This window comes from Pristiophorus japonicus, chromosome 9 (assembly GCF_044704955.1).
Source record: "Pristiophorus japonicus isolate sPriJap1 chromosome 9, sPriJap1.hap1, whole genome shotgun sequence".
Classification (NCBI taxonomy): Eukaryota; Metazoa; Chordata; class Chondrichthyes; family Pristiophoridae; genus Pristiophorus; species Pristiophorus japonicus.
The window spans coordinates 111,304,964-111,331,131 of record NC_091985.1 but is presented as its reverse complement, the minus strand read 5'-3'; the positions used below and the strand labels follow the sequence as shown (position 1 = coordinate 111,331,131).

Sequence of the window (26,168 nt, the reverse complement as noted above, 5' to 3'; positions counted from 1 at the left end):
CTCCTTGTTTACCGTAGTTTTGGCCAGGTCCTCTTCCTCGGTAAACATACTTCTATGAACCAGCACAATCAGCCAGTGATCGAGAGTAAATGTTTATTTTTTCCCCTTTCCATTCGAAAGTATTCCTTGATGTATTTTTAACAGTGGTAACTTGGTGCAGTTTTATTAATACAGCTGAAAATGGGATTTATCAGGGAAACTAAGCATTTGTAGAGGGTGTTTAGTCCTCCCTGAATTGGTGATGCTGCTGTTGGGATTGAATGTGGTGATAGAGTGTGTTATGGTACTAAGTCAGCTGCTGTTGGAGTTATTTGCTTATACCCTGCTTTCTGTTGTATGTGCTTCCATATGTCCTTGTTATCCATGGGTCTTGCCTTGTAGTTTGGCCTAGTTTTGGGCGAATTGTTGTTTTTTTCCTTCTACCCTGACTCCCTTTGTGCTGGCTGGCTGCAGGTTAAATTGCTTGAAGTTCCTTATCCTTTTGTTGTTTTCCGGTTTCCTTGTTTGCAAGCTGGATGCAGAAGTTTTTAGGTGGGAGCAGCGATGGCTAATTTTCATTGTTGAGTGTTTGACCTTTGAAGCATTTGAACGGTATCTATTATCTTATGGTTTTGCAGGTTTCTGATTAGCTGTGTAAACTGTGTGAGGTTTAAGCACATTGTAGTACGGGTCGTTGTAGTTTTCAGAGCAACACACGTGGCTGGTTTAAAGTTTGCTACGGCAAAAGCTGGAGCTGAAAGACTGGTTGGGATCAGCGAGAGCGGTTTTGCGAGAGAATGTGCAAAGAAATTGTTGTTGGTGTGTGGGGCAAGTGTGTTGCTATTTGTCAGATGAGAATGGCAGCAGAGCTTTGTAATGCATGTAATAAACAAGTTGTGTTTTTCCAAATTTGAGAGCGAATGTGCAGCAGGCTGTGTTTGGGTGTAGCTGTGAGTGCGTTGGGTTTGGAAATGGTGTTTGTTTTTCTTGACTTGTCTGATGTAGAAATGATAAAGTGAGGTAAAAATGGAGATATGCAAACAATAATGGCAAGTAAAATATGTGTGGCATAAGAAAGAAAAAACGAGATGTTTTTAATGAATCTGCTTTTAATTTTCAAATTCTTCCAAAAGGGAGGTGCACTGTTCCGAGACACTGCAATACCGGGTCGATGCGTGGAGTGGACGGAACAAGCCCCTATTCCATCTCCCTGTTCCAAAAATCAATTTAATATATGGTCCCAAACAGGGGACGTATCGGATATTAAATTGAGAGATTTTTTTTATTTCAAAATATATACTTTATTCAGATAAAAATTTGCACGATACATTGGAAAACAGTTCAGTACATTTGGATGCGGTCAGCAATTCCATACAATACATTTGGATGCTGACGGCAGTTCCGTTCAATACATTTGCTTGCTTTACATTTCAAGGTACAATTCAGTACAATCCAGGATACATTGTAATACAGTCATCAAATTACGTTACATGTGGCACTATACGGTACATGGAATGGATGAGAATACAGTTACATTTCTTTACAACATACATTACTAAACAGTTGCAGAACTTGCATTATACATGGCACAACATAGGTGTTTTCAGATCATGGTGCTCTATGTATACAAACAGGTTAACAAGTACAGCCCAAGAAGAGCTTTATATTGATTCAAGCCCCTGGGTTTACTGTGGCAGAAGGGCCTTAAACTGTGGCTCTTCCCCACCGTGCCTTTGCAGCGACTGCACCAAGCTTTAGTGCGCCCCTCAGCACGTACTCCTGGATCTTGGATTGCGCCAGTCTGCAACACACAGCCGTGGACATCACCTTGCTCTGGAAGACCAGCAAGTTTCGGAAACACCAAAGTGTGTCTTTCACCGATTTGACGACCCTCCAGCAGCAGGATGTCTGTCTCGGCATGTGTCCCTGGGAACAGTCCGTAGAGCACAGAGTCCTTGGCTACGGAGCTGCTTGGGATGAACCGAGACAGCAACCACTGCATCTCTTTCCAGACCTGCCTTGCAAAAGTGCAATGCTGAAGGAGATGGGCAACAGTCTCGTCTGCCCCACAGCCGACTCGGGGGCAGCGTGCCGTGCTGCTGAGACATGGCTGTGCATGAAGGATCTGATGGGTAGGGCCCTCCTCACCGCCAACCAAGCTACGTCTTGTTGCTTGTGCAAAAGCTTTGGCGATGAGACATCCTGCCAAACGAGTTCGACAGTCCGCTCAGGGAACCACCCGACAGGATCCACCCTCTCCATCTTCCATAGGGCGTCCAGAACCTTAGGTGCCGACCACTGTTTTATGGCCTTGTGGTCATCAAAGGGTTTTTTTCTGAAAAATGTTTCCACGAAGGACAGGTGGACAGGCATGGTCCAACTGGTGGGGGCGTTTCGCGGCAGCGGGGCCAGACTCATCCTTCGCAACACCGGGGACAGATAGAACCTCAGCACGTAGTGACACTTGGTGTTTGCATACCGAGGGTCTGTGCATAGCTTGATAGCAGCCGCACACAAAGGTGGCAATCACACTGCTGGGAGTGTACTATAGACCCGCCAATCAATCAGAGAGAGAGATAGGGCAGTAATAGGAGGAGATTTCAACTACCCTAATATTAACTGGGATAAAATGTGTGTGAAAGGTGAAAGGTATAGAGGGTGCGGAATTCCTAAAATGCATTCAGGAGAACTTTTTTAGCCAGTATATAACAAGCCCAACAAGGGAGGAGGCAGTTCTGGACTTTGTTTTAGGGAATGAAGCTGGGCAGGTGAAAGGGGTATCAGTGGGAGAGCAGTTTGGTGCTAGTAATCATAATTCAGTTGGATTTAGGGTAGTTATGGAAAAGGACAAAGATAGACCAGGAATAAATATTCTCAATTCGGGAAAAGCAAATTTTGCTAAGCTGAGATGGGATTTAGCCAAAGTGGACCGGAAACAGCTACTTGAAAGTAAATCAGTGTCAGAGCAATGGGAGGCATTCAATAGGAGATCCTGAGGGTTCAGAACAAGTATGTTCCCTTAAAGAAAACTGGTAGGACTAACAAATCTCGAGCCCCCTGGAAGTCAAGGGACACACAGAGTAGGATAAAGAAAAAAAGGGAGGCTTAAGACAAGATACCGAGGGCTCAATACTGCAGAAACTCGAGGCGTATAGAAACTGCAGGAGTGCAATTAAAAAGTAAATTAGGAAAGCAAAGAGAGAGCATGAAAAAATGTTGGCAAGTAAAATCAAGGAAAACCCAAAGATGTTTTTCAAATACATTAAGAGCAAGGGGATAACGAAAGAATGAGTAGGGCCTATTAGAGACCATAAAAGTAATGTGTGTGTGGAGGCGGGTGGGTATGGTTCTTAATGAATACGTTGCGTCTGTTTTCACAAAAGAGAGCGCTGATGCAGGCATTGCAATCAGGGAGGAGCAGTGTGAAATAGTAGATGAAATAAACAGTGAGAGAGGAAGTATTAAAGGGCTTAGCAGCTTTGAAAGTGGATACATCTCCAGGCCCAGATGAATTTCATCCCAGGCTGTGAAGAGAAGCAAAAGAGGAAATAGCAGAGGCTCTGACCATCATTTTCCAATCCTCTCTGTCTACAGGTTTGGTGCCAGAACACTGGAGGACTGCTAACGTTGTACCTTTGTTCAAAAAGGGAGAAAGAGATAGATTGAGTAATTACAGGCCAGTCAGCCTAACCTCAGTGGTGGGAAAATTATTGGAAAAAGTTCTGAGGGACAGGATAAATCTTCATTTAGGAAGACACGGATTAATCAAGGACAGTCAGCATGGATTTGTTCAGGGCAGGTCATGTCTGACTAACGATTGAATTTTTTGAGGAGGTAACAAGGAGGGTCGATGAGGGTAGTGCGTTCGATGTAGTGTATATGGATTTTCGCAAGGCTTTTGATAAGGTTCCACATGGCAGACTAGTCACGAAAGTAAAAGCCCATGGGATCCAGGGCAAAGTGGCAAGTTGGATCCAAAATTGGCTCAGAGGCAGTAAGCAAAGGGTAATGGTTGATGCGTGTTTTTTGTGACTGGAAGGCTGTTTCCAGTGGGGTTCTGAGGGGCTCAGTACTGGGTCCCTTGCTTTTTGTGGTATATATCAATGATTTAGACTTGAATGTAGGTGGTATGATTAAGAAGTTTGCAGACGATACTAAAATCGGCTGTGTGGTTGATACTGAAGAAGAAAGCTGGAGACTGCAGGAAGATATCAATGAACTGGTCAGCTGGGCAGAACAGTGACAAATGGAACTTCATCTGGAGAAGTGTGAGGTAATGCATTTGGGGACGGCTAACAAGGCAAGGGAATACACATTAAATGGTAGGACACTGAGAAATGTAGAGGAATAAAGGGACCTTGGAGTGCATGTCCACAGATCCCTGAAGGTAACAGGCCAGATAAATAAGGCATAGAATACAAGACTGGGGGGGCAGTGCTGCATGGTGGGGTCAGGTTGGTGGAGGACCTTTGTCTTACGGATGTTTAGTGTAAGGCAGATGGTTTCGTACGCCTCGGTGAAAATATTGACTATGACTTGGAGTTTAGCCTCTGACAAAGTGGACCACTTTCCTATTATCAGCAAGGGCAGACATCGACGACGAGGTTCAACACCACCTCCTGTGCTCCAGCGCAGCCTTCGGCCGCCTGAGGAAGAGAGTGTTCGAAGATCTGGCCCTCAAATCTGGCACCAAGCTTATTGTCTACATGGCTGTAGTGGTTGGACTTTCAGAAGGCGTTCGACAAGGTCCCACACAAGAGATTGATGTGCAAAGTTAGAGCACATGGGATTGGGGATAGTGTACTGACATGGATTGAGAACTGGTTGTCAGACAGGAAGCAAAGAGTAGGAGTAAATGGGTACTTTTCAGAATGGCAGGCAGTGACTAGTGGGGTACCGCAAGGTTCTGTGCTGGGGCCCCAGCTGTTTACACTGTACATTAATGATTTAGATGAGGGGATTAAATGTAGTATCTCCAAATTTGCGGATGACACTAAGTTGGGTGGCAGTGTGAGCTGCGAGGAGGATGCTGTGAGGCTGCAGAGCGACTTGGATAGGTTAGGTGAGTGGGCAAATGCATGGCAGATGAAGTATAATGTGGATAAATGTGAGGTTATCCACTTTGGTGGTAAAAACAGAGAGACAGACTATTATCTGAATGGTGACAGATTAGGAAAAGGGGAGGTGCAAAGAGACCTGGGTGTCATGGTATATCAGTCATTGAAGGTTGGCATGCAGGTGCAGCATGCGGTTAAGAAAGCAAATGGCATGTTGGCCTTCATAGCAAGGGGATTTGAGTACAGGGGCAGGGAGGTGTTGCTACAGTTGTACAGGGCATTGGTGAGGCCACACCTGGAGTATTGTGTGCAGTTTTGGTCTCCTAACCTGAGGAAGGACATTCTTGCTATTGAGGGAGTGCAGCGAAGGTTCACCAGACTGATTCCCGGGATGGCGGGGCTGACCTATCAAGAAAGACTGGATCAACTGGGCTTGTATTCACTGGAGTTCAGAAGAATGAGAGGGGACCTCATAGAAACATTTAAAATTCTGACGGGGTTAGACAGGCTAGATGCAGGAAGAATGTTCCCAATGTTGGGGAAGTCCAGAACCAGAGGTCACAGTCTAAGGATAAGGGGTAAGCCATTTAGGACCGAGATGCGGAGGAACTTCTTCACCCAGAGAGTGGTGAACCTGTGGAATTCTCTACCACAGAAAGTTGTTGTGGCCAATTCACTAAATATTTTCAAAAAGGAGTTAGATGAGGTCCTTACTACTAGGGGAATCAAGGGGTATGGCGAGAAAGCAGGAATGGGGTACTGAAGTTGAATGTTCAGCCATGAACTCATTGAATGGCGGTGCAGGCTAGAAGGGCCGAATGGCCTACTCCTGCACCTATTTTCTATGTTTCTATGATACCCCGCCCTCCTGTATGGCTCAGAGATGTGGACCATAAAAGGTTACTGCACAAGATAAAAGTTCACGGGGTTGGGGGGTAATACATTAGCATGGGTAGAGGATTGGCTAACAGAAAACAAAGGGTCGGTATAAATTAGCAATCTTGTTGTGCGAGGCCCCTTGGGGGAAGAGTGACCATAATATGGTAGAATTCTTTATTAAGATGGAGAGTGACACAGTTAATTCAGAGACTAGGGTCCTGAACTTACAGGAAAGGTAACTTTGATGCTATGAGACGTGAATTGGCTAGAATAGACTGGCAAATGATACTTAAAGGGTTGACGGTGGATGGGCAATGGCAAACATTTAAAGATCACATGGATGAACTTGAACAATTGTACAACCCTGTCTGGAGTAAAAATAAAAAACGGGGAAGGTGGCTCAACTGTGGCCAACAAGGGAAATTAAGGATAGTGTTAAATCCAAGGAAGACGCATATAAATTGGCCAGAAAAAGCAGCAAACCTGAGGACTGGGAGAAATTTAGAATTCAGCTGAGGAGGATAAAGGGCTTAATTAGGAGGGGGAAAATAGAGTACGAGAGGAAGCTTGCCGGGAACATAAAAACTGACTGCAAAATCTTCTATAAACATGTGAAGAGAAAAAGATTAGTGAAGACAAACGTAGGTCCCTTGCAGTCAGATACAGGTGAAATTATAATGGGGAACAAGGAAATGGCAGACCAGTTGTACAAATACTTTGGTTCGGTCTTCACGAAGGAAGACACAACTAAACTTCTGGAAATACTAGGAGACCGAGGGTCTAGTGAGAAGGAGGAACTGAAAGAAATTCTTATTAGGCGGGAAATTGTGTTCAGTGAAATTTATGGGATTGAAGGCGATAAATCCCCGGGGCTTGATAGTCTGCATCCCAGAGTATTTAAGGAAGTGGTCCTAGAAATAGTGGATGCATTGTTGATCATCTTCCAACAGTCTATCGACTCTGGACCAGTTCCTATGGACTGGAGGGTGGCTAATCGAACACCACTTTTGAAAAAAGGAGGGAGAGAGAAAACGGGTAATTATAGACCGGTTAGCCTGACACCAGTAGTGGGGAAAATGTTGGAATCAATTATTAAAGATGAAACAGCAGCGCATTTGGAAAGCAGTAACAGGTTCGGTCCAAGTCAGCATGGATCTATGAAAGGGAAATCATGCTTGACAAATCTTCTAGAATTTTTTGAGGATGTAACTAGTAGAGTGGACAAGGAAGAACCAGTGGATGTGGTGTATTTGGACTTTCAAAAGACTTTTGACAAAGTCCCACACAAGAGATTGGTGTGCAAAATTAAAGCACATGGTATTGGGGGTAATGTACTAACATGGATAGAGAACTGGTTGACAGACAGGAAGCAGAGAGTCGGGATAAACGGGTCCTTTTCAGAATGGCAGGCAGTGACTAGTGGGGTGCCACAGGGCTCAGTGCTGGGACCCCAGCTATTTACAATATACATTCATGATTTAAATGAAGGAATTGAGTGTAATATCTCCAAGTTTGCAGATGACATTAAGCTGGGTGGCAGTGTGAGCTGTGAGGAGGACGCGAAGAGGCTGCAGGGTGACTTGGACAGGTTAGGTGAATGGGCAAATGCATGGCAGATGCTGTATTATGTGGATAAATGTGAGGTTATCCACTTTGGGGGCAAAAACACAAAGGCAGATTATCAACTCAAATCCAGCCCGAGGCTTTGAATCGGCACTAGGCCCCCAGAACACTAACAACGGATCGGACGGCCCACACGCTCAGCAAAAGCCACAAAAATGAAGGAGACTCCTCACACAACCTAACCAGTACCCCGCAACAAGGTACAGCCACGGAAAATTAAAATACAGTGATTTTTTAAATCGGCAATCTCGGCAGTACAGACGACCACAACAAACAGCGGCAAGCCACCTCGCGCCACGATCCCGATAAATAAACAACATTCCCTTTCTCCAGCAGCAAATAACCGTAACAAACCCACCCAATACAACCAAAACATAACCAGTAAATTCACAAATTGTTCATTTCATCAAATCGGAAGCCACGGCCACGCCACGCTGTGACGAATCTGCATTCTGCCTGAAAACAGTTTCCGGGTCCAAAAGACGGATGCCACGGGTTTTTTTAAAAGGCTTTAACAATAACAATAACTCCCCAACATATATCCCCAACGTAGAACACCTATAATATTATTAATAAATACAAAAAATCAGAACAGCAATAATAACATTATTAATAAATCTAAAAAGTACAATTGACTTAAAGTGGCTATGTTCCCGAACTCCATGAGAAATTAATTGAATACATAACAGGGAAGCAACAACTCACATAACCATTTTTAAACAAAACCACCCAGCATCTCCCCCCCCAAAAAAAACAGTAACTCTTCCGAACCCAATGCCACCCCACCCCAAACCTAACTCTAACTCTAACCCACAACCCTATCCTCAACCGGACCCCTAAAAGCTAAAATAAAACTAAATAAACAACCCACAACCCTAACCCCAACACCAACCCTAATCACAATCTCCAAAACTAAAATTATAACTCCCTAACCCTAACCAACGACCCCAAGCCAAAAAGACCCAAACCCTAAAAGGAGAACGTCAAACCAATAACCGGAATAAAATTGGAGCAAGGCACCAGTGTCCAGGACGACACACAAAGCCACAGCAGCCGAGGTATAACAAATAGTAGACGGAGGAAAACCCAAACAACCAAAAAGAGTAAGCAAGAGCCCAACAGTGGATAGTCAAGGGGCAATGGGGGTGTGGGGTGTGGCGGGGGGAGAGACTTATCACAATCACTAAGGAGGTGGTACTCAGTAAGATAATGGGACTAAAGGCAGATAAATCCCCTGGACCTGATGGCTTGCATCCTCGAGTCTTAAGAAAAGTAGCGGCAGGGATAGTGGATGCACAGGTTGTAATTTACCAAAATTCCCTGGATTCTGGGGAGGTCCCAGCAGACTGGAAAACTGCAAATGTAACGCCCCTACTTAAAAAAGGAGGCAGCCAGAAAGCAGCAAACTACAAACCAGTTAGCCTTATATCTGTGGTTGGGAAAATGTTGGAGTCCATTATTAAAGAAATACTAGTTGGACATTTGGAAAAGCATAATTCGGTCAGACAGAGTCAGCGTGGATTTATGAAGGGGAAGTCATGTTTGACAAATTTCCTGGAATTCTTTGAGGATGTAACGAACAGGGTGGATAAAGGGGAACCAGTGGATGTGTTGTGTTTGGATTTGCAGAAGGCATTTGACAAGGTGCCATATGATAGGTTACTGCACAAGATAAAAGTTCACGGGGGTTGGGGGTAATATATTAGCATGGATAGAGGATTGGCTAACTAACAGAAAACGGAGAGTGGGGATAAATGGTTCATTCTCGGTTTGGCAATCAGTAATAGTGGGCTTCCGCAAGGATCAGTGCTGGGACCCCAACTCTCCATATTAACGACTTAGAAGAAGGGACCGAGTGCAACGTAGCCAAGTTTGCTGACGATACAAAGATGTGAGGAAAAGCAATGTGTGAGGATGACACAGAAACTCTGCAAAAGGACATAGACTTGCTAAGTGAATGGGCAAACATTTGGCAAAAAGTGGGCAAAAAAGTGATCCAGGTTTAAAATGCGGGCGGGAGCAGAAATGAGAGCGGGAACGTGATTCAGATGTGCGTGTGTGGCAAGTGACATTATTGGACTGGACGAAATCTAGAAGTCATGAAACTGTCACAATTGACTTCATACCCAATAATCCTGTTAACAGTCCATGACACACACACACAACACACCGTTTATGGGCGAGTGTAAGGTCCAAAAATTGTTGGGGGCAGATCATGAACCCGGTGGGAACTTGGGTGGGAGGTCAGGAACTTGGGCAGGGACGGGTTAGTCAAGATCTTATTTGGGTGGTGGGAGAAATTCTTAACCTGTGAGGGTGAGCCCTGTCTGTTTCAAGTGAACTCTGTTCTGTCTGGAGTAGGCACTCAGAATAGCTCTAATTAAACTTTGCAAAGTCACTGATTACATTGGCAGGGAGGATCTAATTACACATTCCAGAGAAACAGCTGGGTGTGTCTTGTCCTCCAAGAGGACCATTCAGCAATCAGGTCTTGTCATCCAAGGGGACCAATCAGATCTTTGGTGTTGCAAATAAACATGTCCAAGCTATTTTCAGGTGGCGGACGCAGAAGGAAGTGCGGATGAGAGGGGGAATGGGAATGTGAGTGGAGAGAGAAACAAGGATAGCCGTATCAGTAATTAAAACGATAGTGGCAGAGAGACCTCGTGAGATGGCATGGTCAACGGAGTGGCAATGATTATGGGTAGGTGTGTTTTATATGGAAGGAGAAGTTAAGGGAGGGCAGTAAATTCGTGAGCAGAGAGAGTAACTTGTGGCACTAATTGGCAGGAAGGACCATTCAGCAGTGCTATTTAAAACTCTAATATATTTCTTGCACAGCTTTTGATAAAAGACCCCGCCATTCTTCCTTGGGTGTACCTCTCAGTGCCGTAGCTTTTCACATCTACATCCTGTTTTGTTAAAATCTTTCCATTTTTTCAATGCTTCTTTCTATTGCCGTATGTAAAAATCATCTACAGAAAATTTTACAGCACGGAAACAGGCCATTCAGCCCAACAAGTCTTTGATGGCATTTATGCTTCACAAGAGCTCCTCCCAGCTTACTTCATCTCACCCTAACAGTTTTTAAGATGATTCTACTGATACTTCCGCTCTGTGTTTATTTTCCAAGCTCTCCCCTTTGTTTTGATTACATAGAATTACATAGCACAGAAACAGGCCATTTGGCCCAACTAGTCTGTGCTGGTGTTTCTACCCCACACGAGTCTCCTCCCATTCTGCCTCATCTCAGCCTTTCAGAACATCTTTCTATTCCCTACTCATCTACTTTTCTTTTGAAAGCATTGAAGCTATTTGCCTCAACCACTTCCTGTGGTAGCACATTCCAGGGAGGGCAACGGATGTTTGCCAGACTGATTCCTCGGATGGGGGCGGGGGGGAGTGGCGGTGGTGGAAATTGTCCTATGAGGAGAGATTGAGTAGACTAGGCCTATTTCTCTAGAGTTTAGAAGAATGAGAGGTGATCTTGTTGAAACTTACAAAATTCTTACAGGGCTTGACAGGGTAGATGCAGGGAGGATGTTTTCCCTGCCTTGGGAGTCTAGACCCAGGGCTCACAGTCTCCGAATAAGGAGTCGACCATTTACGATTGCGCAAGGAGAAATATCTTCACTCAGAGGGTGGTGTATCTTAGGAATTGTCTACCCCAGAGGGCAGTGGAGGCTCAGTCGTTGAGTATATTCAAGGTAGAGATCAATGGATTTTTGGATATTCAGGGAATCGAGGGATATGGGGATAGTGCAGGAAAGTGGAGCTGAGGAAAAAGATCAGCCATGATTTTAATTGAATGTCGGAGCTGGTTCGAGGGGTCGAATGGCCTACTCCTGCTGCTATTTCTTATGTTCTTATCTGGGGAACAAAAATGAAATTGTTTTTTGGATCTGGGAGATGGAACAGTGGCTTGCTCTGTCGACACATCGACCTGGTATTGCAGTGCCTCTGGGAACATGCAGCTTCGCCTCTCTGGGGTGGGAAGTTGTCAAAGAGAAAAGAAGAAAAAGGGTTTACAACTGCTTGACCGTGCTCTCCTTTCCTTCGTAGGTTGCTACTCGCCACAGGTCACTTCTCCTGCCGCCGGTGCGCCATGTTGCCGCCTTCTGCTCAGCAAGGTCAGCAGCTGCCTTTGTGGTTTCCTTTCCATATTTGAACGTGGGAACTTGTCCTATATAGAATCATGGGCTGCAATTTTGCCATTGTTTAGTGGACAGGATGGGTGGCGGGTTAGTTGTGAACTTTAAAATGATTGACAGCGAGCCGGGAACCTGTTGTCAAAACGCGCACACCCGCATTTCCCGATGTCGGGTCTGCCAGCGCTGAGCAGACCTGACCGGCAGTGGCGGGGGACCCAATTCAAATCATTGGTGGCTTGTTTACAGCCACTTCACAATGCTTTTCCTCCCGCTTTTTGAATTGGACAGGTCGCCCACCGGTATCACCGCTGTGCTTAGTGCTCGTCTGTGAAGCTGAGGCGGGAGGTCACTGGCCATTGAATCAGTTAATGAGTTGACAGCTTCAAATGTCACGTCAAAGCTCCCAGCCAATTGAGAAATGTTCCCTTCTCTAAACTGCATTTCCAGTAGGGAGATTCAGAAATGCTGAAAGTCTTTACACGAGTCTCCATCCAGTCTGACCTCATTACCTCTGCCACCATTGACAGATCGCTTCTGTCATCTCTACTTCACCTGCCATCTATTCCATCAGCATGGGTGCACTTTATGCTCTCTCACCTTGCTCCTCCGAATCTGACCACAATCAGCCCCGACACTCGCATCACCAGGCACACCGGCAGCACCAACAACAACACCAGCAACCTTCTCCGTAATCAGCATAGGATGCTGCACAGGACAGAGGGCATCAACACCCGACCACATTGCTGCCAGGGATGGCCTCACCATGGCCAGATTTATTCCAGTATCCCGAAAACCTCCTTGTTTACCGTAGCTTTGGCCAGGTCCTCTTCCTTGGTAAACATACTTCTATGAACCAGCCACTGACCGAGAGTAAATGTTTCTTTTTTCCCCTTTCCATTAGAAAGTATTCCTTGATGTATTTAAGAGTGGTAACTTGGTGCAGTTTTATTAATACTGCTGAAAATGGGATTTATCAGGGAAACGAAGCATTTGTAGAGGGTGTCTAGTCCTCCCTGAATTGGTGCTGCTGGTGTGCCCGATGATGCTGGTGTTGGGACTGAATGTGGAGATAAAGTGTGTTATGGTATTATGTCAGCTGCTGTTGGAGTTGTTTACTTATACCCTGCTTTGTGTTGTACATAGTGCCATATGTCCTTGTTATCCATGGGTCTTACCTTGCAGTTTGGCCTAGTTTTGGGCTAATTGTTGTTTTATTTCCTTCTACCCTGCCTCCCTTTGTGCTGGCTGGCTGCAGCTTAAATTGCTTGAAGTTCCTTATCCTTTCTGTCGTTTTACAGTTTCCTTGTTTGCAAGCTGGATGCCTAAGTTTGTAGGTGTGAGCAGTGATGGCTAATTTTGATTGTTGAGTGTTTGACCTTTGAAGCATTTGAACGGTATCTATCATCTTGTGGTTTTTCAGGTTTCTGACTCGCTGTGTAAAGTGTGTGAGGTTTAAGCCCATTGTTGTACGGGTGGTTGTAGTTTTCAGAGCAGCACACATGTATGTGGCTGGTTTAAAGTTTGCTAAGGCAAAAGCTGGAGCTAAAAGACTGGTTGCGGGCAGCGGGAGTGTGTTTTGCGAGAGAATATGCAAAGAAATTGTTGTTGGTGTGGGTATTTGTCAGATGAGAGTGTCAGCAGAGCTTTGTAATGCATGTAATAAGCATGTTGTGTTTTTTGAAATTTGAGAGCGAATGTCAAGCCTGCCCCCGGGTTTTGCATGGCAGAAGGGCTTTAAACTGTGGCCCTTCCCCACCATGCCTTTGCGGCGACTGCACCAATTTAATATATGGTCCCCAGATAGGGGACGTATCAGATATTAAACTTATAAGAACAGATTTTTTTTTTTTATTTCAAAATATACTTTATTCCTAAAAAAATGCTTACAGTACAGTACATTCAAAGGCATTTCAATACCTTTAGCTGCGGTCAGCAATCCCATACACTATTATTTGGGTGCTGACGGCAGTTCCGTTCGTTACATTTCCTTGTTTTCCAGTTCAAGTGCAATTCGGTCCAATACGGGATACCTTGTAGTACATGCAAACAAATTACATTTCATGTGTCACTATACAGTACAGTGACGGTACATTTACATTTTTGTTTTCTTTTCAACAAGCATTTCGCAACAGACCTTGCATTGTACATGGCACTACATATGTGTTTACAGATCATGGTGCTCCATGTACACAAAAAGTAAATTTACAAATACAGCCCGAGGGAGGTTTGTGCTGATTCCTGCCCCCGGGTTTTGCGTGGCAGAAGGGCTTTAAACTGTGGCCCTTCCCCACCGTGCCTTTGCGGCGACTGCATAAAAAGAAAGAAAAAAAGGAGATGTTTTTAATGAATCTGCTTTTAATTTTGAAATTCTCCCAAAAGGGAGGTGCACCGTTCCCAGAGACACTGCAATACCGGGTCGATGCGTGGAGTGGACGGAGCAAGCCCCTATTCCATCTCCCTGTTCCAAAAATCAATTTAATATATGGTCCCCAGATAGGGGACGTATCAGATATTAAACTGATAAGAACAGATTTTTTTTTTTTTAATTATCCAATTTCTTTCCAGATCAACTCTAACGCCAAAGATCACTTTGCGCCAATATTTTTGATCTGAGCCAAAAGGCCGAGAGGCGAAGTTGCACCGTTCCTGGAAACACTGCAATACCAGGTCGGTGCATGGAGTGGACGGGACAAGCCCCTGTTCCAGCTCCCTGTCCAAAAAACAATTTAATATCAGATCCCCATAGGGGATATTAAACTGATAAGAACAGATTTAAAAAAATTTTTATATCCAATTTCTTTCCAGATCAACTCTAACGCCAAAGATCACTTTGCGCCAATATATTTGATCTTTTTTTTAATGTCCAATTTCTTTCCAGATCAACTCTAACACCAAAGATCACTTTGCGCCAATATATTTGATCTTAGGCCAAAAGGCCGCTAGGCGAAGTTGCACCGTTCCTGGAAACACTGCAATACCAGGTCGGTGCATGGAGTGGACGGGGCAAGCCACTGTTCCAGCTCCCTGTCCAAAAAACAATTTAATATCAGATCCCCATAGGGGATATTAAACTGATAAGAACAGATTTTTTTTTTTTTTATTTCAAAATATACTTTATTCATAAAAAAAATCTGTACAGTACATTCAATGGCATTTCAGTACATTTAGCTGCGGTCAGCAATCCCATACAATACATTTGGGTGCTGACGACAGTTCCGTTCGTTACATTTCTTGTTTTTCAGTTCAAGTGCGATTCAGTACAATAAACGGGATACATTGTGGTACATTCACACAGATTACATTTCATGTGTTACAATACAGTGCCCGGAATGGGTGATGGTACATTTACATTTTTCTTTTCAAACATGCATTTCGTAACACACCTTGCATTGTACATGGCACGACATTGGTGTTTACAGATTTGGTGCTCTATGTACACAAAGAGTAAATTACAAATACAGCCCGAGGGAGTTTTGTACTGATTCCTGCCCCCGGGTTTTGCGTGGCAGAAGGGCTTTAGACTGTGGCCCTTCCCCACTGTGCCTTTGCGGCGACTGTACCAATTTTCAGTGCGTCCCTCAGCACGTATTCCTGGATCTTGGATTGCGCCAGTCTGCAACATGCGGATGTGGTCATCTCCTTGTTCTGGAAAACCAGCAAGTTTCGGCAAGACCAGAGAGCGTCTTTGACCGAGTTGATGGCCTTCCAGCAGCAGGTGATGTCTGTCTCGGTGTGTGTCCCTGGGAACAGCCCGTAGAGCACAGAGTCCTGTGTTACGGAGCTGCTTGGGATGAACCTCGACAGCAACCACTGCATCTCTTTCCAGACCTGCGTTGCAAAGGCGCAATCCTGAAGGAGATGGGTGACAGTCTCATCCACCCCGCAGCCGGCCCGGGGGCACCGTGCCGTGCTGCTGAGGTGTCGGCTGTGCATGAACACTCTGACGGGTAGGGCCCTCCTCACTGCCAACCAAGCTACGTCTTGGTGCTTGTGTGTAAGCTCTGGCGATGAGACGTTCTGCCAAACAAGTTCGACAGTCCGCTCAGGGAACCACCCGACAGGGTCCACCCTCTCCTTCTTTCGTAGGACGTCCAGGACCTTACATGCTGACCACTGTTTGATGGCCTTGTGGTCAAAGGGGTTTCTTTTGAAAAACTTTTCCACGAAGGACAGGTGGACAGGCATGGTCCAACTGGTGGGGGCGTTTCGCGGCAGCGTGGCCAGACCCATCCTTCACAACACCGGGGACAGGTAGAACCTCAGCACGTAGTGACACTTGGTGTTTGCGTACTGGGGGGCTGTGCACAGCTTGATGCAGCCGCACACAAAGGTGGCCATCAGGATGAGGGCCACGTTCGGAACGTCCTTTCCTCCACTGTCCAGAGATTTGTACATTGTGTCTCTGCCGACACGGTCCATTTTGGACCCCCAGACAAAGTGGAAGACGGCCCAGGTGACTGCCGTGGTGCAGGAGCGAGAGATGGGCCAGACCTGTGCCACGTACAACACCGAGAGCACCTCACTCCTGATGACCAGGTTGTTTCCTGCAATGGAGAGGGAGCGCTGCTCCCAAAATGCCAGTTTCTCTTTGACCTTGGCAATACGCTCGTCCCAGTTTTTGGCGCACGCCCCGTCCGCTCCGAACCATATTCCCAGCACCTTCAGGAAATCTGGCTTGACGGTGAAGGGAATGGACGCTCGGTCGGTCCAGTGACCAAAGAGCATGGCCTCACTCTTGGTGCGATTGACCTTTGCTCCCGAGGCCAGTTCAAAGTGGTCGTAGATTGTGAGCAATCCGTGGACCGACTGCGGGTCCGAGCAAAAGACGGCGATGTCGTCCATGTACAGGGAGGTCTTGACCTGAGCGCCTCCGCTGCCTGGGATCGTCACCCCTCTAATGCCTGCATCCTTCCTGATGGACTCGGCAAAGGGCTCGATACAACACACAAACAAGACAGACGAGAGAGGACAGCCTTGCCTGACTCCAGATCTGATCGGAAAGCTTTGAGTTTCCCACCCATTGATTAGAACTGCACTACTGATGTCTGTGTAGAGCAGTTTGACCCAATTGCGGATTCCCTCCCAAACCCCATTTTGGAGAGCACGTTCATCAGGTACGTGTGCGATATCCTGTCAAAGGCTTTCTCCTGGTCTGAGCTGATTAAGCAGGTGTCCACCCTCCTGTCCCGCACGTAGGCGATCGTATCCTTGAGTAGCGCCAGGCTATCAGAGATCTTCCTGCCGGGGACAGCGCAGGTCTGGTCCGGGTGAATCACCAGCTCAAGGGCAGATTTGACCCTGTTGGCGATGATCTTTGACAGGATCTTGTAGTCCACATTGAGCAGCGAAATGGGACGCCAGTTTTTGATTTCCTCCCTCTCCCCCTTCTGCTTGTAGATGAGGGTGATGATGCCTTTCCTCATCGATTCTGACATGCTGCCGGCCAGAAGCATACCCCCGTACACTTCCAGCAGGTCTGGGCCCATCCAGTCCCACAGAGCCCAATACAACTCGACCGGTAAGCCATCGCTTCCGGGAGTTTTATTCGTCCCGAAGGACCGGACGGCCTTTGTCAGCTCGTCCAGAGTTAGCAGGTGGTCCAGACTCTCTCGCTTGCCGTCGTCTAAGACCTCCGAAATAGACGACAGGAAAGACTGGGAGGCCGCGCGGTCTGTGGGCTTGACGTCATACAGCCTGGCATGGAAGGATTCGCTGATCCTCAGCATGTCAGGCTGCAAAGACGTCACAGAACCGTCTTCTTCATTTAGGCTGGTGATCACAGAGCTCCCCCTGTGTACCTTTTGGAAGAAGAAGCGCGAACACATCTCATCCTGCTCGACGGAGCGGACTCTGGAGCGGAAGATGATCTTGGGGGACTCCGAGGCAAAGAGCGAGGCTTGCTGGCCCTTCACCTCTTCGAGTTCCTCCGCGACATCGACCCCCATCGACTGCAGCAGGAGCAGGTTTTGCATATTCGTCTGGAGTTGGGACAATTGCCTCTGTCTCCCTCTCGCCTCCTGAACACCTTTGAGGATGAAGAACCTCTTGATGTTCGTCTTGATTGTTTCCCACCAGTGCATCGGGGAATCGCAGAGGGGTTTTACGGTTCTCCAACCTTTGTAGTCCCTCTTGAGTTCCTCAACGTTTTCCGGAGTCAACAGTTTCACGTTCAGCTTCCATATCCCTCTGCCAACTTTCTGGTTTTCCTGTGGGCGACAGTCGGCCAGGAAGAGGTAGTGGTCAGAGAAGAACACCGGCGTGACGTCGGTGAATCTGACCTTGAGCGTGTGGGACACAAACAGGAAGTCTATTCTGGAACGGACGGACCCGTCTGGTCTCGACCAGGTTTATCTGCGCGGTGCTCCGTCTGCAGGGTTGCTGAAGACGTCGCACAGCTTGGCATCTTTTACCGCATCCATCAGGAGTCTGGACGTGGCGTCCAGCTTGCTGTCGGCTCTGCTGGATCGTCCAGCCTCATCGATGATGCAGTTGAAGTCACCGCCCAGTATGACCGGCCTGGACGTTGCCAGTAATAGTGGGAGCTGCTGGAAGAGGGCCAGCCTCTCGTTCTTCACAGCTGGGGCGTAAACATTAATTAACCTGAGAGGGGAGTATTTGTACATTACGTCTGCTACGAGGAGGCGGCCGCCCACCACCTCCTTAACTTCAGTGATGGTGAAGTGGCCTCCCCGCAGCAGAATGCCAAGGCCGGAAGCCCGGCTGTCGTTGCCCCCTGACCATATGGACGGTCCATGGGCCCACCATCGTGACCACTGCCGGTAACTGCTGAAGTGCGGCAGACCGCACTCCTGCAAGAACAGCAGGTCCGCTTTGACCTTGGCGAGGTACCCCAAGGTGGAAACACATCGCGTAGTCGATTTTACGCTACGCACGTTAATACTAGCAATTTTTAAATCCATTTTAAAGCTATTTTTTGCATTTACAAACATTACATTTCAGATGCATCGTTTTCAATTTCAGGTAAATCGTTTTCAAGTCCCGCCAACTGCACAATGGCCATTTCCAGTATGCGTAAGTTATTACTTTCAACATCAACATTTACTACACCTGGGGTGGCGTGGTCGTCGTCCCCTACTGTGGCGGCGTTTTGACCAGGGGACTGCTGCAGTTTTGTGATTTCGTCCGCAATGTTCTCTGCATAGTCCTCGCCTGGTATTGGTGGTTTCCTCTTTTCCTCATTTGCGGCGGTGTCAAGCTGGTGTGCGTCGATCGCTGCGTCGCTCCCGGTATTCCGGAGGTGGAGTGTGCTGGGCACTTCGCTGCTCCTGTTATCCCGGGGCTGGTCTGCGTTGGTTACTCCCTCGCTCTCGGTGTCCCGGAGCTCGTGTGCGCTGGGCCCTTCATGGCTCGCAGGTTCCTGGGGCCTTTTTCCCTTTTTCAGTGAAACTGCTTCATAGATATGTAAAGTGACAGTATTCCAGCAATCAGATGGAGAGGGTTGTGCCTATCCACACGTACGTCACTGTCAGAGGCTGCGATGCAACCAAAACGTTTTCCAGCAGCTGCGTGAGTGACAATGCAACAACCAACTGGTGAGGTGATCTGGCTTCATAACTGTACACACGGGGCTCAGTTTTGGCCAGGAGTTGCTCTGGTTTTTTTTGCAGTAACTTGGTTTTTCTGGCGTAACTTCAAAATCCCCATTTCCCCAATCAATTTGCACCAGTGTAACTCAGTTAGTTACGATTCTTTCAGGTTCGTTTCTTTTTCTCGAAAGGGGGCGTTACCAGCCACCTACGCCACTTCTGCCCATTTAGGCAACTTTGGCCAGCTAATAGTTACTCCAGCGTATGTGGCCACTTCAGAAAACTCTTGGGGAGAGTTAAAGAAATCGGCGCAGGTCTGGGAATTAAACATACAGGGGTATCTGACAATTCGGAAGGATAGACAAGAAGGGAAAGGAGGTGGGGTAGCTCTGTTAATAAAGGATGATATCAGGGCAGTTGTGAGAGATGATATTGGCTCTAATGAACAAAATATTCATTGTGGGTGGAGATTAGAGATAGTAAGGGAAAAAGTCACTGGTGGGCGTAGTTTATAGGCCCCCCCAAATAATAACTTCAAGGTGGGACAGAGAATAATCGAGGGAATAATAGAGGCATGTGAAAAAGGAATGGCAGTAATCATGGGGGATTTTAACCTACATATCGATTGGTCAAATCAAATCGCACGGGGTAGCCTTGAGGAGGAATTCATAGAATGCACACGGGATTGTTTCTTAGAACAGTATGTTACAGAACCTACAAGGGAGCAAGCTATCTTAGATCTGGTCCTGTGTAATCAGACAGGAATAATAAACAATCTCCTTGTAAAAGATCCTCTCGGAATGAGTGATTACAGTATGGTTGAATTTGTAATACAGATTGAGGGTGAGGAAGTAGTGTCTCAAATGAGCGTACTATGCTTAAACAAAGGGGACTACAGTGGGATGAGGGCAGAGTTAGCTAAAGTAGACTGGGAACACAGACTAAACAGTGGCACAATTGAGGAACAGTGGAGGACTTTTAAGGAGCTCTTTCATAGTGCTCAACAAAAATATATTCCAGTGAAAAAGAAGGGCGGTAAGAGAAGGGATAACCAGCTGTGGATAACCAAGGAAATAAAGGAGAGGATCACATTAAAAACCAATGCGTATAAGGTGGCCAAGGTTAGTGGGAAACTAGAAGATTGGGAAAATTTTAAACGACAGCAAAGAATGACGAAGAAAACAATAAAGAAAGGAAAGATAGATTACGAAAGTAAACTTGCGCAAAACATAAAAACAGATAGTAAAAGCTTTTACAGATATATAAAACGGAAAAGAGTGACTAAAGTAAATGTTGGTCCCTTAGAAGATGAGAAGGGGGATTTAATAATGGGAAATGTGGAAATGGCTGAGACCTTAAATAAATATTTTGCTTCGGCCCTCACAGTGGAAGACACAAAAATTGCTGGTCACGGGAAAGTGGGAAGGGAGGACGTTGAGACAATCACTATCACTAGTGGGGTAGTGCTGGACAGGCTAATGTGACTCAAGGTAGACAAGTCCCCTGGTCCTGATGAAATGCATCACACGGTATTAAAAGAGATGGCGGAAGTTATAGCAGATGCATTCGTTATAATCTACCAAAATTCTGTGGACTCTGGGGAGGTACCAGCGGATTGGAAAGCAGCTAATGTAACGCCTCTGTTTAAAAAAGGGGGCAGACAAAAGGCAGGTAACTATAGGCCGGTTAGTTTAACATCTGTAGTGGGGAAAATGCTTGAAGCTATTATTAAGGACGAAATAGCAGGACATCTAGATAGGAATAGTGCAATCAAGCAGACGCAACATGGATTCATGAGGGGGAAATCATGTTTAACTAATTTACTGGAATTCTTTGAGGATATAATGAGCATGGTGGATAGAGGTGTACCGATGGATGTGGTGTATTTAGATTTCCAAAAGGCATTCGATAAGGTGCCACACAAACGGTTACTGCAGAAGATAAAGGTACGCGGAGTCAGAGGAAATGTATTAGCATGGATCGAGAATTGGCTGGCAAACAGAAAGCAGAGAGTCGGGATAAATGGGTCCTTTTCGGGTTGTAAATCGGTGGTTAGTGGTGTGCAACAGGGATCGGTGCTGGGACCTCAACTGTTTACAATATACATAGATGACCTGGAAGAGGGGACAGAGTGTAGTGTAACAAAATTTGCAGATGACACAAAAATTAGTGGGAAAGCGGGTTGTGTAGAGGACACAGAGAGGCTGCAAAGAGATTTGGATAGGTTAAGCGAATGGGCTAAGGTTTGGCAGATGGAATACAATGTCGGAAAATGTGAGGTCATCCACCTTAGGGAAAAAAAACAGTAAAAGGGAATATTATTTGAATGGGGAGAAATTACAACATGCTGCGGTGCAGAGGGACCTGGGGGTCCTTGTGCATGAATCCCAAAAAGTTACTTTGCAGGTGCAGCAGGTAATCAAGAAGGCAAATGGAATGTTGGCCTTCATTGCGAGAGGGATGGAGTACAAAAGCAGGGAGGTCTTGCTACAACTGTGCAGGGTATTGGTGAGGCCGCACCTGGAATACTGCGTGCAGTTTTGGTCACCTTACTTAAGGAAGGATATACTAGCCTTGGAGGGGGTACAGAGACGATTCACTAGGCTGATTCCAGAGATGAGGGTGTTACCTTATGATGATAGATTGAGTAGACTGGGTCTTTACTCGTTGGAGTTCAGAAGGATGAGGGGGTGGTCTAATAGAAACATTTCAAATAATGAAAGGGATAGACAAGATAGAGGCAGAGAGGTTGTTTCCACTGGTCGGGGAGACTAGAACTAGGGGGCACAGCCTCAAAATACGGGGGAGCCAATTTAAAACCGAGTTGAGAAGGAATTTCTTCTCCCAGAGGGTTGTGAATCTGTGGAATTCTCTGCCCAAGGAAGCAGTTGAGGCAAGCTCATTGAATGTATTCAAATCACAGATAGATGGATTTTTAACCAATAAGGGAATTAAGGGTTATGGGGAGCGGGCGGGTAAGTGGAGCTGAGTCCACGGCCAGATCAGCCATGATCTTTTTGAATGGCGGAGCAGGCTCGAGGGGCTAGATGGCCTACTCCTGTTCCTAATTCTTATGTTCTTATATTATGTTCTTAAGTTCTTCTGGTACATCGGAAGCCATTCGGCCTGGGATAGGGGCGGGAAGGGAAGCGGAGAGGACCTGCACCTAAACGATCAAGCCGTACAAACCACCAAACCTTGCAAACAAAAAGTTCCAAGAATTCACAAAGAAATAAAAAATTTAAATAAGTCCTACCTTCACCTTCAATCTCTGCCCGGGAAGGCAGCGGGCCGGCTGGTGCGGGAGGCCGCTCGGCCTGGGCTGGGGGCGGGCTGGAGAACTGATAGTGCTCTTGCCTGCCAATGATTTCTATCAGTTCTCCGGCCCGCCCCTAGCCCTGGCCGAGTGGCCTCCCGGTGCAATCGATCGCTTAGAAATCGTACTGGGAGGCCCCTCGGCCTGGGCTAGGGGCGGGACGACAACGCACCGGGGGGCCACTCGGCCTGGGGTAGGGGCGGGAGCGATTCAACTGGCCGGCATCGGGGCCTACAGAGCAGCTGCAGCAAGAAAATTAACGGAAAGGCTGCAGCAAGCAGACGGAGAGGCTGGGAGCGAGGAGCAATGCGCATGCGCGGACATCACCAGCGGACTCCACTGCGCATGTGCAGATCTCCCGGCACAGTTTTCTGCGCAGAACGCTGGCTCCACCCCTGACTCGACTGGCCACGCTGCGCGACTACAGGGAAGAGGCCGGACAGCGGGCAAAGTGGCAACAACATTTTTCGGCGCACCTTGGAACGGAGAAAAGCGGCGCAACTCCAGTAAGTGCGCCGAAAAACGGGCTGGGCCAAATTTGAGGCCACGGAATGGGGAGAGAAGCAAAGCTGAAATCGGAAAGCAGAAAAGTAGAATGTTAATTTGGAAGACAGAGGAAACAACGGCTAGAAAATAGACAACAAGGGAGTTTGGTCGTGCTAAATGGTATATACTTCAATGTAACGAGTATAGTGAATAAGGCAGATGAGCTGAGAGCACAGATAGACACTTGGGAGTATGACATTATAGCTATTACTGAGACATGGCTGAAAGAAGGACAGGTATAGCAGCTCAACGTTCCTGGTTACACAGGTTTTAGATGGGATAGAGAGGGGAGGGACAGGGGGTAATAAATGAGGGGCGGGGGACGGCAGGGTCGCAGTATTGATTAAGGAAACAATTACAGCTGTGAGGGGGGGATGATATGCTGAAAGGATCGTCAAATAAGGCCATATGCAATGAATTGAAGAACAGTTCTCCAAACAGTCAGAGGGAGATAGGGCAGTAATCGTAGGGGATTTTAACTACCCTAATATTAACTGGGATAAAATTAGTGTGAAAGGTATACAGGGTGCGGAATTCCTAAAATGCATTCAGAACTTTTTTCATTATCATAGGCAGATCCTTGGAATCGAGGAAGACCACTCTTTACATGAGTTCTTAGGTGGCTGTATAGTCCAATACAGTTTCTGTCACAGGTGGGACAGATAGGCGTTGAGGGAAGGGGTGGGTGGGACTAGTTTGCCGCACGCTCTTTCCGCTGCATGCGCTTGATTTCTGCATGCTCTTGGCGACGAGACTTGAGGAGCTCAGCGCCCTCCTGGATGCACTTCCTCTACTTAGGGCGGTCTTTGGCCAGGGACTCCCAGGTGTCAGTGGGGATGTTGCACTTTATCAGGGAGGCTTTCAGGGTGTTCTTATAACGTTTCCGCTGCCCAACTTTGGCTCATTTGCCGTGAACGAGTTCCGAGTAGAGCATTTGCTTTGGGAATCTCGTGTCTGGCATGCGAACATTGTGGCTTGCCTAGCGGAGCTGATCAAGTGTGGTCAGTGCTTCAATGCTGGGGATGTTGGCTTAGTCGAGGATGCTAACGTTGGTGCATCTGTTCTCCCAGGGGATTTGAGGATCTTGCGAAGACATCGTTGGTATTTCTCCAGCGACTTGAGGTGTCTACTGTACATGGTCCATGTTTCTGAGCCATACAGGAGGGCAGGTACTACTACAGGCCTATAGACCATGAGCTTGGTGACAGTTTTGAGGGCCTGGTCTTCAAACACACTTTTCCTCAGACAGCCAAAGGCTGCATTGGCGCACTGGAGGCGGTGTTGGATCTTGTCGTCAATGCCTGCTCTTGTTCATAGGAGGCTCCCGAGATAAGGGAAGTGGTCCACGTTGTCCAGGGCCGCGCCGTGGATCTTCATGACTGGGGTGCAGTGTTGTGTGACGAGGACAGGCTGGTGGAGGACCTTTGTCTTACTGATGTTTAGCGTAAGGCCCATGCTTTCGTACGCCTCAGTAAATACGTCGACTACGTCCTGGAGTTCAGCCTCTGTGTGTGCGCAGACGCAGGCGTCGTCTGCGTACTGTAGCTCGACGACAGAGGTTGGGGTGGTCTTGGGACTGGCCTGGAGACGGCGAAGGTTGAATATGTTCCCACTGGTTCTGTAGTTTAGTTCCAGTCCAGCCGGGAGCTTGTCAACTGTGAGGTGGAGCACGGCAGCGAGAAAGATTGAGAAGAGGGTTGGGGCAATGACGCAGCCCTGCTTGACCCCGGTCCGGGTGTGGATTGGGTCTGTGATGGATCCGTTGGTAAGGATCACGGCCTACATGTCGACATGGAGCAGGCAGAGGATGGTGATGTACTTTTGGGGGCATCCGAAGCAGAGGAGGACGCTCCATAGACCCTCGCGGTTGACAGTGCCAAAGGCCGTTGTAAGGTCGAAGAAGGCCATGTATAAGGGCTGGCGCTGTTCCCTTCATCTTTCGTGCAGCTGTCGCGCTGCAAACATTTTGTCCGTTGTGCCCCGTAGGGGACGAAATCCGAACTTTTTTATCCACTATGTAACAAGCCCAAACAAGGGAGGGGGTGGTTCTGGACTTAGTTTTAGGGAATGAAGCTGGGCAGGAGGAAGGGTTTTCAGTGGGAGAGCATTTTGATGCTAGTAATCATAATTCAGTTAGATTTAGGTTAGTTATGGAAAAGGAGAAAGATAGAGCAGGAATAACATTTATGATAAGAACATAAGAAATAGGGGCATGAGTAGGCCATACGGCTCCTTGAGCCTGCGCCGCCATTTAATACGATCATGGCTGATCCACTCATGGACTCAGGACCACTTCCCTGCCCGCTCCCCATAACCCATTATCGGTTAAGAAGCTGTCTATCTCTGTCTCTGTCTTAAATTTATTCAATGTCCCGGCTTCCACAGTTCTCTGAGGCAGTGAATTCCACAGATTTACAACCCTCTGAGAAAATAAATTTCTCCTCATTTCAGTTTTAAATGGGCAGCCCTTTATTCTAAGATTATGTCCGTTAGTTCTAGTCTCCCCTATCAGTGGAAACATCCTCTCTGCGTCCACCCTGTCAAGCTCCCTCATAATCTTATACGTTTCGATAAGATCACCTGTGATTCTTCTGAATTCCAATGAGTAGAGGCCCAACCTCCTCAACCTTTCCTCATAAGTCAACCCCCTCATCTCCAGAATCAACCTAGTGAATCTTCTCTGAACTGCCTCCAATGCAAGTATATCCTTTCGTAAATATGCAAACCAAAACTGTACGCAGTATTCCAGGTGTGGCCTCACCAATACCCTGTATAACTGTAGCAAGACTTTCATGCACAAGTACCCCCAGGTCCTGCTGTACTGCAGCACTTTTCTCTGTTTAAATAATAACTTGCTCTTTGATTTTTTTCTGCCAAAGTGCATGACCTCACACTTTCCAACATTATACACCATCTGCCAAATTTTTGCCTACCCACTGAGCCTGTCGATGTCCTTTTGCAGAGTTTCTGTGTCCACCTCACACATTGCTTTTCCTCTCATCTTTGTATCGTCAGCAAACTTGGCTACGTTACACTCGGTCCCTTCTTCCAAGTCGTTAATATAGATTGT

At 46.9% G+C, this 26,168-nt stretch overlaps 1 non-coding gene and 3 pseudogenes across 1 annotated transcript; all 4 read right to left on the bottom strand.

Moving 5' to 3' along the window:
• Nucleotides 1-1,111: 1,111 nt before the first annotated feature.
• LOC139274347 (U2 spliceosomal RNA) lies at nt 1,112-1,277 on the bottom strand (annotated as a pseudogene).
• A 12,790-nt stretch (nt 1,278-14,067) lies between these two features.
• Nucleotides 14,068-14,275, bottom strand: LOC139274214 (U2 spliceosomal RNA; annotated as a pseudogene).
• A 44-nt stretch (nt 14,276-14,319) lies between these two features.
• On the bottom strand, nt 14,320-14,479 carry LOC139274267 (U2 spliceosomal RNA; annotated as a pseudogene).
• Nucleotides 14,480-14,633: 154 nt separating this feature from the next.
• Nucleotides 14,634-14,820, bottom strand: LOC139274263 (U2 spliceosomal RNA). The gene has a single exon (XR_011595439.1). It is a non-coding gene; the product is annotated as a U2 spliceosomal RNA (small nuclear RNA).
• Between the last annotated feature and the right edge of the window lie 11,348 nt (nt 14,821-26,168).